The sequence below is a fragment of the Anas acuta genome, chromosome 9 (genome assembly GCF_963932015.1).
Source record: "Anas acuta chromosome 9, bAnaAcu1.1, whole genome shotgun sequence".
NCBI classification, from domain to species: Eukaryota; Metazoa; Chordata; class Aves; order Anseriformes; family Anatidae; genus Anas; species Anas acuta.
In genome coordinates this window covers 11,358,535-11,371,650 of record NC_088987.1, presented here as the reverse complement: position 1 = coordinate 11,371,650, position 13,116 = coordinate 11,358,535, and the positions used below count along the sequence as shown (strand labels likewise).

General features: G+C 48.7%; 1 long non-coding RNA gene across 1 annotated transcript; it reads left to right on the top strand.

Annotated features, from left to right (window-relative positions):
• The first annotated feature begins 8,321 nt into the window (after positions 1 to 8,321).
• LOC137860942 (uncharacterized) lies at positions 8,322 to 11,793 on the top strand. The gene is made up of 2 exons (XR_011099270.1): positions 8,322 to 8,521; positions 11,323 to 11,793. It is a non-coding gene; the product is annotated as an uncharacterized lncRNA (long non-coding RNA).
• Positions 11,794 to 13,116: the final 1,323 nt, after the last annotated feature.

The following is a 13,116-nucleotide window of genomic DNA, read 5'->3' as shown; positions in this document are numbered from 1 at the left end:
CTGCTGAGCCTGGGAAGTGAGCCCTGGGGTAGGACACCTTGGGGGTGCTCGGTGAAGGAATGAGCAGGGCTGTGTGTATACCCCATATAGCTGAGCACTTCTGTCCTCCTCTTTGTGCATCCCCATGCGTCCTGGCCACTCTCAAACTTCACAACAGCAAGAAAAAGTCAGGAGATCTTTTTCATGTGCAAGAAGGCTGATGCCTGACCTGGGAGGGGAGCACAGAGGAGGGCTGCTTTCTGTTGCAATGGATTAAAAAGACTTGAAACACTTTACTAAGGCAGCAGAGTGCTCCCCAGGAACCCCTTACATTAACCCCCTGCACTGAGACCCAGGTAGCTGAAGCTGAGCATCCTCTACCTCGCACCCCCATCCCTGCTCACTTGCTGATTTTTTTTCATTATTATTATTTTATATTCCCTGCCAGGCTTGCAGGAACCTGCTGCTGCTCCTGGCTGCCTCGGGGATGAGTTCAGCTTCCAGCGCTGCCGCTTCCAAAGCAGAGCCGAGAGCGCAGCCAGCCGAGCGCCCGCGGAGCTGCAGCCGCCGGGGCGCCGCTCCCTTCCCGGGGTGCGCGGAGCAGGCGTGGGAAAGCGCTTTTATTTTAATTAAATAGCTTTTCCTCAAAGTTCATAGACCGTTTCACGGCCATAAGTGGAATTCAGCTTTCTTTTTTTTTTTTTTTTTTTTTCCCCCCTCGTAGGAACATTTCCACGGTTCATGAGGGAGGCTTTTCCTGGAAGGGACTGAAAGCGGTGGTGAGGCTGTCAGGGTCCCCCACAGCACGAGTCGGTGGATAGGGTCAGCCTTTCTGGGTCGGTGAGTATTCAATAGTTATGCTAATCGAAGAGCTTGGCAAGGCTGAGGCTGCCTCTACAGCTCCCTGTGGTGGTAGCTTTGCTCCTTGCTTTAAACCGTGCAGAGCTCTCACTGCCAAAGCAAAAGCCCCAGCGCTTGGATTTGGGGCTGCTGCTGTGGGGGCTTTTCCTGCAGGCAGGGCATCTTTTCACATTCACACTACCGGGTTTTCTCTCTCATACTAGTTAGGAAACAGTACCAAAGCATCACCAGAGCCCTCCATGTGAAACAGTCACTGCACAGCTTGGGGAGCCCTGAGCTTCCTATGTCAAAGTCCCTGGCCAAGTCAGGGTCCCCCTGCTGTGCCCACCCAGGCACAGTGGGTGTCTCTGCAGCTGCTGTTCTCACAGCTCTGTCCCCAGGTGCTGAGCCCATGGTGTGGGCTTCCCGGCTGGCTGTGTTAGTCAGAGCAAGGCTTGCACACCCTGCTGCTGTCTGGGCTGTTCTAGGGAGTTTCTGCCCTCATTGCAACACAAGGGTGCTGCTCCCCTGGCTGTCCCGCTGTCTGCACGGTTTGCTTCACCCTCCAGGCTCTTTGAACCGGTCTCTGAGATCTTTCTTATCTTTCAAATCGTCTCAGGACAGGATTTCACTGGGACACTTAGGAGAAGTTAATCGTCTAGCTATGAGGAGAAGAAGGGTGTGTGGTGCTGCCTTCAGCTGCTACCAGCTCCGTGCAGGGCTGTGGTGGTTCCTCTGCACTCTGGTGGTCCTGGGCTCCTCTCTAAAGGAGAGTTGTGGGCACCCAAATAATAGGGCATCTTTTTCTGATCACTTGGTGGCTGTGATGGTGGCCCTGTGTGCTTCTGAAACCACAGCTGCAAGGTTACTGCAGTAACCCAGGAGCTGTACAGTCAGACTGGCCCTCCAGGAGAGGATACAAGGACTGAGAAAAACTTAAAATCCTTGTCTGCATTGAAATCCGGTATTCTGATAGCAGCTGTGACTGTGGGAGCTTCTGGTCCTGCACTATTAATGACAGTACCAAGCTGGTTAACTGCAGTCTGACAAAACTGTGTGAAGCTTGCATGTGCACTTCATGCCCTGTTTGCTGTGTTGTGAAAGGCACCTGCTCTGAGATGTCTGCGGGTGGGCATGTCAGGATGCTGGAAACTGCCTAGGATGGAGGTGGCTGCTCTGCCCAGGGCTGACTCACCGTCAGGTAAGATTACACGCAGCCTGCCTTTCTTGTACAAAATTACAAGATAAACAGGAGCACTGGCCTACAAGGCTTTTAACCCAGCAGTTTTCCTCTGTACACAAAAAACAAAGCAGACAAAATGAGCCAGAGATGGCCAATCCATCAGGCTTCAGCCCTGTTTGAAGCAAAGCAGCCTGCTGCCCATGGGATGTGTGTCGATCTCGTTAACCAAATGAGCTGATAATGAGATAACATGAGCGTGGTTCCTCCTGTCAGCTGGATGAGCACTTTGCAGCCCAGCTTTTCTGCCTGCACACACAGACCTCGCTCACCCACCTGCAGCAGACAGCAGTGGGGGCAGACCGTCCCCCAGCTGGGAGACTGGGCACTGCTGGAGTCTGTGCGCAGAGAAATCCCACCACCTGCATTATATAAAATGAAGGATAATGATGTCTAAGCAGGAATTGCTTGGAGCTGTGATGGGGATTAACTAGTTAAGCCCTGCAAAGTGCTGTAGACATCTGATGTGCGATGTTAATGTCACTGTCTTCAACGCAGGTAAACAACACCCACATCGCTTGAGAACGTAAAGCAGACTGCTCTCATTAGGGCTCCCAGGAGAGTGTTTGTAACCTTTTGTGTATGTGACCTTGTCAGGGCTGATGTGACCAGCCTGTGTGAAATAAACTTATGAAATAACTGTGATCCTCTTCGTTTCTTTTAGCAGTCAAGCACCATTCTTTTATCAGCTCATTTGTCTGACACAGAGACTAACACCTGGGGTTTCTGGCCCCTGAACCGAGCCTGGTGCTGTTTTTGGCACAGCTGGGCTGCTTTTGGCCTGGCCTCACCTGCAGGCTCCCATTTGAGATAAACCAGCAAAAAATATATATAATAATAAAAAAAACCAGCATCAATCCACAAGTCCAAGTGGTGTGGTCTGGAGCAGAGATGCCTTGGCTCCTTCCAAAACTAGGCAGGGACCAGCCCAAAGGTGAGGAGGAGGCGGCTGCGGCTCACTGGGGGAGCTGGGATGGAGCCAGCAGGGTGAGAGCAGGGCCTATTTTTTGGGGGGGTTGCCTGGAAGCCCGGGGGGGTGTCAGGGAGCTGCCGGAGCAGCGGGGCCGCCAGGGGGCGGCTGGAGCCCGGCCCGCGGCTGAGTGCGGGGGGAAAGGAGAGGAAGAGGCTGAGGATGGAGCCCGCTGGTTCTGGCCCTTCCTAACCTTGCCCCTTTCTTCCTCACCCCCCCGGCTCTCTGTATTCGTGTTCCCTGCTTGCAGGCAGGGGCTGAGAGGCAGAACGGGGCTTTGTGCCCTGCTAAACCCCTTTAAGCTGGCATTTGTCAACAAAAGGTGTGATTTTGCTCCAAAAGTGCATTTTCTGCCTCTTCAATCCAGCCAGGCTGCTTTGTCCCCAGCTGACGCTGACTGGCTCTGTGGAGGGGCTGCCGGCTGTAATTTCGAGCATCAGCTCTGCCCTGCAGGTGATAGAGCCTTTCTGCCCCTTTTGTCCTGTGTTTTGCCCTCCTCGTGCAGTGTCCAGCTCTGGTACACAAGAACTATGCACAATTAATCCCTATCCTTACACCGAGGTCATTTTCCTCTCCACATTTCCCCATTAGAGCAAGAGTGAGGGGCTGGAGGCATTTCCCCCCACTGTATGACTGCTTTGGTAGGATGGAGCAACGCTGGGTGGGAGGCCTGCTTGGGAAAAATCAGGAATGGGTTTCTACCATGGCTGCTGGGCTTTGGTCTTGTATTTCTGAACCAATTTTTTTTTGGTCTTGTATTTTTCTTGTATTTCATGGGTCAGGGAGTGTTGCTGGGGGTGCCAGGGGTGCAGTTCTGCATCAGGCTGCCTGGAGCACGCTGGCCTTGTCTGGTTCCTGCAGCTCCATCTCAGAGGTGCCCTTCATGAACAGACCACACAAGACCTGCATCTCCCTAAGGGCCTGATCCAGCAAACCTGTGCTGTGCCTATGGAAAATAAGCTATTCTGTTCAGCAGGGCTACAAGCTGGAGCAGAGCCTTACAGGAGAGCCAGAAAAAACAGGCAAGGGTAATGAGACTAATTCCCTTCTCTTCCTGCACGGGGACCATCCATCTGGCAGGAAAGCCAGCTAAGAGCTTGTCCCCCTTTTTCCTCCAGTGCATGCTGCTCCTCCAGCTAAGCAGCTGCCACTGCTTGTGGCACCAAGCTATAGGAGGGTAAAATACTCACAAATTACAAATGCTTACCCTGAGGGTGCGTTTTGCTGCTGTTTACAGGGTACTGTAACTTCCTTCTCCCCCCTCGCACCCATCATAGCCATGAGACTCAGAGTGAGGTGAGTGGGAAGCCTTCAAACTCCCTGGGCAGATGTAGAAATCATAATATTGAATAATACCCTCAAAGCTGACCCAAGCCAAGGGTTGTTCCATGTGCATGCAGCAGGCAGAAGAAGATGGCCTTAGCTTTTGGCACGCTTGAGGCCAAATCCTGATTTATTTATGGCAGTTCTCCAATCAACTGGAGTAAACCAGGATTTAGGCTGAGACACACAATCTCACTAATGTTTCACATAACTGTACTTATTATTGCAACACGATGGTCTTATTAGTGGTTGGAAGGCCTCAGAAATGTGCAGAACACATGCAGGTAATTTGGGGTTTCCAGTTTTGGGAATGTTTGTGCCCATTGAAGTCAATGGGAAAGCTACCACTGCTTCCAGCGGGTGCTGGAACGCCTCTGATCTGTTGGCTGAACAAATCCGACTGCCTTAATGAGTAGAGGAGGGCTGAGGTTTTCCACTAGGGAAAATAATCAGTAGCAGTCAGCTCTGGAAAGGGTTGTATTATCACCTAGCTGTCTTCCATGAAAAGAAGGAAGGAAGGAAGGAAGGAAGGAAGGAAGGAAGGAAGGAAGGAAGGAAGGAAGGAAGGAAGGAAGGAAGGAAGGAAGGAAGGAAGGAAGGAAGGAAGGAAGGAAGGAAGGAAGGAAGGAAGGAATAGGGGAAAGGAGTCAAATAAATATATATTTTTTTCTTATAAGCTCTGGGTGTTCAGGGTGCTGTGAGTCCCCTTAGAGCAGTGATTAGTTTGGGATTTGGTGTGTTTCTCTTCCTGTGCTTATTGCTGGTGTGGTACAACATGGTTCAAACCTTGGGTCTGAAGCATTATGCAAAGCTCAGCCCCACAGCATCTCACATGCTACTAGACCGTGCAGGGCTTTTCCCTGAAAAGGGCTGGCTCCATTCTCCTCTGGATGAGAGGTGACTTTTTGTTTGCAATGACAGCTTTTCTGTCCCAGCTCAGTGAAGCAAACATGATTTTGAGAGGTACCTGGCTTCCTTCTCTTTCCCCCCACTCTTTTTTTTTTTCTTCTTTTTGTCAAGGAAAGTGGCCCCTGCATAGCATGAGGCTGATTTGCTGCCTTCTATGGCCCTGCGAGGTGGCAAGGGGCAAACTATGTTGGGGTGGGATGTTCCCAGGACAGACAGAGAATTTCAGACCAGTTACAGAAATATCTTGGTGAGGAAACATTTATCCATGAGACATCACGGGCTCTTTAAAGAACTCATGAAAGAAATTGCCTTTTGAGATTTTTACTTGGTGAACTTCACATTTTTTGAATGCAGGAATAGGTGATGGAAAAACCCCTTTGTACTATCAAACCCTAGTAACCGCCCCCAGCCAGAGGGGTGTTTTTCCTATAGCGTGTTTTCCCTTTTTATTGTGTTATTTCATCACTTTAATAACCCTTGCTTGCATTTCTTCACCTCACAGCTACGGAAAGTGACTTCAGCTGCAGCTGTCCTGCAGCCAAACTGATGTGCTCCGTGGAGGAGGCATCCTGTGGGTGACCTTGCGTTGACTCCTCTGGGTGCCTCACAGTAACCTATAGACACCGATGCTGTAAAAAAAAAAGGGTTTGTGAGAGGTATAAATACAAACACCATGAGATCACATATTCCGAACTATAACTGAATGCAGACTGTTGGAAGAAAATCGACTCAAAGTCCTCCTGGAAAAAGCTGTCAGGCACTTCATAAATTTTTCCAAAACCCCAAATGTGCCATGCATCAAACAGGCTTCTTTCTGGAAGTGGTGCTGTGAACCCCATGATGCCTGGACATTAGTTTGAATACTTGTGATCCATCCAGGATGGGGAAGGGGAAAGGGAACAGGAAGGGCATTCTTCATCTCTCTGCCCTCATGGTGTCCTGAGATTCCCTTGCCCAGGGAATAACACCCAGCCTGGTTACTTGCAGACGGTTCCTGCAGAAACACTGGTGATATGGGGTGGATTAAGATGGCACATCCAACCCAGTGCTGATCCTGGGTAATTAAGAGGCAAACTGGGAAGAAGAATCTGGGCTGAAAACACCGTTGAACTTTGTGGATTCAGCTCCCAGTGGATGTGGGACTCACGCACGCACCTACCCATTAGTTTAATTCTTGCTTTCTCCAGACTTCTAGGCAAGCCAGAGTGAGGACAGTCCAAGCAGGACTCCAAACTGCTCATTACCTTTGCTCTGGAGCCATCACCCTTCAGATTTCAGTGGAGATTAACCATCCTGGCAGATGCACCTGCTTGCAGTCAGAATAGCCGACATCTGCTGTGCGAATGCTTTTATGGCAGTTAACCCGGCTATAAAAGGTGCAGAGCAATGACAATTGCAGCGTGGCCACATGGATCTCCGAGCACTTTACCTTATCTTTATCTTACCCTTGAGACCTCTTAGGGGTTTATTGGTGTCTGCTGATGTTGCATAAAAAGCCTGGAGCAAGCAATCAAAAAGAATTATGAGTTTAATTAAAAACCACCATAACCATTCAGCTGGCCATAATGATGCTATCCGACCTGGAGTTTGTGCAGCATTTAAACACTTGCTTTTTCAAACGAGTAAAAATGGTCAGGAGTTGTTTTACATTTCAGGGGGGAAACGGGACATCCAGTTCTCCAGCCCCTGTCATTCCAGCACAAAGGAAGGGCACCTCCCATCACACCAGAGCTGGGCACAGGGCCACCCTGGCACAGCCCCAGCCAGGACTGGTGCCCAGCTCCGTGTGCTGCACACCAGCCTCTGCCACGCTGCCTTTATTCTCCCTCTTCTTGCCTGTTTCTCTTTCATTATTCACTAAGCAAGGACTGGGTGCTGAGAAAAGAAAGTTTGTACTGCTATCCTGCCCCTCTCAGGCCAGTAAATAGATGCTGGTGTTGAAAATAATCCATCCGGGCTGCTGTTTGGGGCTGGAAGGGGAGAAAACAGTGGCTGCATAGAGGTTTCACCCTGTTCGTCAGGGCTCTGTCCCAGCAAGGGAAAGCACTATGGGAATATTTGCCTTGGGAGGGCTGCCAGAGCTTGGTCTGCAGGACCCTGGCCCTGCAGATGACTGCAGCATTGCCCCTATAGCACCACAGGCACAGAGCAGGGGCTGGGAGCCCACCTATGCCTATGGGCAGCACCTCCCAGCAGAAAACCTCTCTCCGCATCTCTGTCAAGCGCTTTGAGCTAAGGGTTTCCATGAGGGCTGTCTGCCTCAGGCATTTCTGTGTTTTTGGAAACTTTCAGCTGTAATTGTCCTATTCTCTGTGGCTAAGATTTGGGAAACATGCGTAGTTTTGAGCATTCTTGTCTTTGGTTTGTTGAGAAAACAAAGTGCTGCCCAAGCCTGGAGGTTTGGCAGGACATGTCCACCTTGAGAGGGAGATTTGCTGTAACTTTGACTGGGTTACAGATGTCTGAAAACCTTCTGGTAACACTTGCTCAGGAGGGTGATGACGCCTCTGGATGCTGAGGGCTCACTGATCCAGCTGACGTTAATAGAAATTGTACCCTAGACATACAAAGTATGGCATGCCCTGAAAAAAAAAAACCAACAGTGTATTGATGTCTCAGAATGCCTGCCAAAATTTGCTTTTCTCCAAGCCATGATGAAGCCACTTATTTGTGGTTTGCCGTTGGTACCCCTGGTCCTCTGACCTCCCTAGTGTTAATTCTGGGGTTCTCTGAGGTCCTCTGCCTTTTTCAGAAACCTGTTCAGGCTCAACCTTCACGTCCCTCCACCCCTACAGACTGGTGGGGTGGTGGAGATTTCCCTGGTTTGTTTTTCATCATGAACACATGACTCCAGATTGCAAATCTTTTTTCCACCTTCTCCACAGTCAGGCCAAGCTTTGAGTAAGTTCATATTCAGTCCACAGAGAGCCTGTGCAGAGTTATAGGTTACTGTAGAAGCCACGCAAAACCTTTTTTTTTTTTTTTTTTTTTTTAGCACAGATGCAGGTAATATCACACCAATTTGTTTCCAATTAGAAACAGCATTTAGCACCTGCAATGCTCAGAATGCTGCTCAAATGTTACCAGACTCTTAGAAAAGAGGCTCTACTGAGGCAAAAGGCTTCTGCAGAGACCTGGCCCTGAGGCTGTGTCCTCTGCCTGCAGGCTCTGGTGTGCTTCAGCCTCCTCTAGCATGACTGTGATCTCCCTCATCCCTGCCTAATTGCAGCGTGTGTGGTATAGAGAGCAGCAGCCCTCAGGTAGGAGTTGCTGATTGGGTCAACCCCATTGCAATGTCTTTACTTGTCCTTGCAGAGTCTGTAAAATCTGTGTTTCCCTTTGTGGTAAAGCCATGTTGAATGTTGACTGTTTAAGATTTGACGTATGCTGGCTATACTATTGTGTTAGATTTCTTCCTAAAAATATTCCTAAAAAGGTTTTGCTTTCCCTTGTTCGATGTCCCTAGCATGTGCATTTAAATAACACCCAGAGGCCAGTCCCTTTGTGAGCCCTTAGGCAAAATACTGCTCTCTCCAGCTAGCTGTCGTCCTGTGAAACCAGACCTAATTGTGGGCACAAGGAGCTGCGTACTGGCAAAGGAGGAAGAGCTGAGAGGTTTATAAGACACATAACATGGATGGAGGTGTGGGCATAGAAGGCAGCTGCCTATATTTGTGGGTGCTCGCCCAGGCAGTTGCCTCTCAATATGAGGAGATGCAGCACCTTAGCTCCTAAATGCAAGGATTTATTTTATCCTTGTCAGATAGTGAATGCCACTGAAATCTATCTGTCTCTAGCTTTTCTGTATAAAGCACAGCAGAAACACAGAAATACAGCAAACCTACAGAGAGGTGAAGTTCTGGCAGCAGCAGCTGGCTTCCCTGATATTTGGGACAAGTTCTGAGTACTTTTGCAATGACCCTGCTCTGTGTTTGGGGCAGAAAGATCTTGGTCTTGGCGTAGCTTTTGAGCTGGACACGTGCAAGCCTCAAATGATGTTTTCTTGAGCACAGAAACTTGCTCTGTTAACTTGGAAATGTTCACATGTGCGAAGTTGGGGGGGGGGGTAGTGGAGGGGAGTCTGACTTGCTGTGATGTTTTGTGATTGAAAAAGTGGACACAGAGCTAAAGGAAAAAGGTTCCATTTTCTCATGGCCAAGCCTCGCTGGTGAAAATCCAACAAAATCAGTGATGTTTGGCCCAAAGCGTGAACTTGTTGGCATAAGCATGAAATGAAGCATCCAAACACTCATAGATGACTTATAGGAATTCCTATTGCATTTATTCCCATATCCTCTAGCTGCCCAAACTCCATTCACACCAGGGGAACACAAATTGTCCTTCTTTTTCCTAAGCACTGAACCTGGGGGAGACATCAGACTGAGCAGATGTTATCCACAGATGCCCAGGGGAACAGACTTAAATATTGAAGGGTTTTCCTCAACATAAACGTGCTAGCTCAGTCTCAGAACTCTGGAAAACCAAACACCTCTTTTGGGCTCCTTTAGCAGGCAGCGTTTCCCCTTGCGGAAGCACAAAGTAAGTGTTTAAAAGAAAGTGGAAGTGGCTGAGCGCCTGCCTGAGGATGGGAAGTAGCAAATGAATTCTTTGTTTTGCTTTGCTTGCCTGCACAGCCTTTGCTTCACCCAGTAAAGTCTTTATCTCAACCCAGGAGTTCTCATGCTTTTACTTTTCCAATTCTCTCTCCCCCATCCAGCCTGAGGAAAGTAAGCAAGTGGCTGTGTAGGGCTGAGCTGCCTCCTGGATGAACTCGTAATAGTCCTTTTTGGTGCCCAGTGTGGGGCTTGAAGGGTTTGAAATGGAGACAGATTTGACTGGGGTGTGCTAGACCAAACGTATGGGTGTTGTGGCTGTTAGCTGCTCATCAGCAGGCTGCTGTGCTTGCCACAGGCTTGCTTACATTACTGTGTGTCAGAGTCCTGATGCAAATAGCATCCCTCAGCACTGCCAGGCCCCTGGCACGCAGATCAAGCTGCTCTCAGGGCAAGTCAGAGAAAATCCCCTGACGTCCCTACTCAGCAGCCAGGCTCCGGCCAATGCGCTCCAAGCCGTTCTGGTCGGATGGCTGGTGCAGAGGGAGAAAAGTTTCCCAGGCATGACTCACAAATTCCTGGTGATGAATATGCTGAGGTCTGTCTGAGATGAGGTCAGCTTTCACGGAGGATGAATGCTGCAGAGGAGGGTTAGCTGCTGGCTTGGGCTGCATCCCGTGTGTGGAAAAGGCACCAGCAAAGTCCAGCACAGACGTGCATCCCTTTCCAAAGGCTGAGCACACACAAAAAAACCCTGTTGGCTTCTCTTTTGCCATCTCTCCCTACTGGATGAATATCTTCAAACTTATCTAGAAGCAAAAATATCAGCAGTTCCTTGGGATTTGGTCAGTGCCTACAGTTTATGGATATACTTATGGACAGAGAAAGAAACAGGCATAAAAACAAGGAAACGCTGCAGGCAGCACTGACATCAGACTTGCTTTGATTTTGGCTTTGAAGGTGATTTTCCAGATTTTGTTTTGTTCAGTAGTTGAAACTTTATTTCTTTTTTTTTTTCATTACTCACAGCATATTGGATGTCCCTGTTCTTGTTGTTTTGACTTCTAGGTATTTGTGAGTTTTATAGGGTTTTGTGTTTGTTTAAGCAATTATTGCCCACCAGATCGAAAGATAATGGGACACTGTAGCCATGCCAAGTGTTTTTATGCTTCAATAAAACAACATGCAATTTACACAAGGCAATAAAACAGTACCCTGTGTCCCCAGTGAAGAAACACAAAGCAATGTTTGAAATGTCTAGCTCTGAAAATAAATCCACCCTTACTCAATGCACTCCATAAAATTAACTAGGCACAAAATCCCCCTTGCGCTCCCCTTTTCCCAGAAGTTTGGAAAATTTGCACGAGATGTGCTTGAAAGTCCTGTAACATACCTTGCTGTCTGCAAAACAGGAGACCGATTATTCATTAAGTCTACAAAAGGAACATAAGTTTGATCACATACCCCATTATCCCTGATTTCTTCTCTTTGGATCCTCTTGCTTTTAGTGTCCTGCCTAGTTGCACAATAGGATGGAGCCCCTCAGGCATCATGATGTGCCTCTTTACCCAATTTGCTGTGGGGCTCTAACATTTGTCCTGCCATCTGTCTTCCAAACTGATCTGCTGCCATCTCTGCCCAATGCCTGAGAGCATCCACGAGCTGTCAGTGGCCTCTCGTTGCGTTGCTTGCTTCTTCCATTGTGGCAAAGGAGATTTGGAGTCCACCCAAGTCACAGTGGGCATTTGCATCCCACAGATACTTGTATTAGCAGGGAAGAGCCCTGTTCCCTCAGAAGTGTGCTGCTATGCCTTGCCTCAGATGTAGTCTTGACCTTCAAAAGACCATCTGGAGCTTCACCTGGAAGAGTGAGGGACTCCTGGCCGTGAGGATGCTCTTTCCTGCCCTTCAGGGACTACACACAGAAAATATTTCAATTTCTCTCTGGTCTATGTGGCAAGAGGAGACCTGACCCAAAATGGGGCATGAAAACCCTCTTGCTCTTGGTAGAAAAAGGTTTCTCCTGGTTGTTCCTTAGGAAATGCCACAATGAAGCCTAAACTCTTCCTGCTTCCTATATGCAGTGATTTGCAGTGTCGGTGTTGCTGTTGGTAGTGCATTAGGGGCACCACTGGTCAACAAATACCCAACTTTACCTTTGCAGAAGCCAGCTGAACTGAGACCCTGAAGCACAGGAAGGCAAAAGGCACAGTAGAAAATGGTGGCAATGCTGCCCTTCTCCAGAGCTGTAAGTCAGTGGGGAAGTGCTCTCCAGGGCTGGTCAGGGTGCCCATTTCAAAAAACATTGAACCCAGCATTTCAAAGCGTGTATAATCATAGAATCACTAAGATTGGGAAAGACCACCAAGATCATATGGTCCAACCATCCCCATACCACCAGTATCACCCACTAAACCCTGCCCAAAAAAATTAAAAATGCACGCAGTAATTCATGCCAGCAATAGCCCTGTTGGCACGAGTCACCCCAAGATCAGCATCCAGCTGTGGCTGTGGGCCTTCTGAGTTGCTTTTTAAGGCTGCATCTGCAGCCAGCTGCTGTAAACCCCTTGGGAATGCCCTGTGCTCTGCTTGGAAATGCTTTGATGACCTTTGCATGGAGCGCCCACCAGTCCCCTCAGCAGCTGCAGCTCGGTTACACTCCTGGCTGGTAAGAACTGGGGCTGCTTAAAGCAATAAATACCCAGTTTGGCTGGCTGAAAAGTGAGGTTCACAGCAATCTTTCCTGACAAAAGATAAGGTCAGAATCTCCTTAAGCTGAAATTCACCCTGGCACAAAGGTTAAACCCTTCACATACTTCCTTTGCCATTAAAATCCCACTTCTCGTGAAAAACCTCCCTCCTCCCTCCATAAAGCATCCAGCTCTCTTGAACCACCCAATTGTCAGTGGATGATAGATTAACATAGCAAAAGGTTGCTGAAGCTTTTAGCTCTCCTTCTCTGGGCATCTACTTCAAACAACACCCTTGGCCTGGCACGCTGAGCAGACTTCATTCCTAATCCTGAAGGCTTGGCCAGGGGGATGCCTGGGAGACCAGATCACTGTTCACTGCAGAAATTACAGGGGTCAAAGAAGTAACCACACTTTAATTTCTAACAGCTGAGATTTTCAATGCAGGGAGCAGATACAAAAGCAGCACTGTCTATAGCTTGCTTGTTTTTTTTTTTTTTTCTTTTTTCACTAGAAGCTATATTACAGAAACTAGAAAATGAAGGAAAACAGAGCCCCTGCTACTGTACTCAGAGATCTTGTCCCCCTGGCTTCCCTCCTGAATCTCTCTTT